This window comes from Salmo salar, unplaced genomic scaffold (assembly GCF_965601325.2).
Source record: "Salmo salar unplaced genomic scaffold, fSalSal1 ptg000378l, whole genome shotgun sequence".
Taxonomy (NCBI): Eukaryota; Metazoa; Chordata; class Actinopteri; order Salmoniformes; family Salmonidae; genus Salmo; species Salmo salar.
Window position 1 is genome coordinate 1,160,938 of NW_027675366.1, and position 695 is coordinate 1,161,632.

Sequence of the window (695 nt, forward strand, 5' to 3'; positions counted from 1 at the left end):
GAAAACTGATCGATTTGAATGGGTATTTTTTACGTTCGTTTACTTTGATTCACGTACTGATGCATCAATCGACTCAAAATAAATTAGCTCCATTCTTTTTTAAGTTTTATTTTTTCATTTTCTCTTTTAAAATATTAATTGACCTCATTTTGCTCAATATTCATTTGTCAACACTCATCATCAGTTTGCTGTCGCGGCTTAAGAAGACAGAATGTGAAAGACACAGCAGATGAAATACAAAAGATTTGAACTGAAGCCTGGTCAACAGTTTGGAAGACTGCTATGCTCACAAGTATAGCACAAACACTCACATGAGGTTCAATCTTTCCAAGCACCATGGACAAGAACAATTGATATCCTCATTGTAATTGCCGCAGAAAGCAAAACAATTTTATTCTTGTCTAAGGCTCGTTGGTCTAGCGGTATGATTCTCGCTTTGGGTGCGAGAGGTCCCGGGTTCAAATCCCGGATGAACCCTTTTGCAGATCTTTTAACAAGCTCAGACAGGCAGATCTCTGGCCACTGGTTGCAAACAGCCACCTCTTGGGCGCAGGACGAGGTGGCTGAATGGTTTAGGCGATGGATATTCACTAGTTGGCTCAATATCGCACTTCATTTAGAAAACCTGCAAAAACTAAGAGCAAATCTGACTTCCACTAACAAGGACATTGATTCCAATGTAATACACTTGAAAT

General features: G+C 39.4%; 1 non-coding gene across 1 annotated transcript; it reads left to right on the forward strand.

Moving 5' to 3' along the window:
• Nucleotides 1-405: 405 nt before the first annotated feature.
• On the forward strand, nucleotides 406-477 carry trnap-ugg (transfer RNA proline (anticodon UGG)). Its single transcript has one exon. It is a non-coding gene; the product is annotated as a tRNA-Pro (tRNA).
• The last annotated feature ends 218 nt before the right edge of the window (nucleotides 478-695 follow it).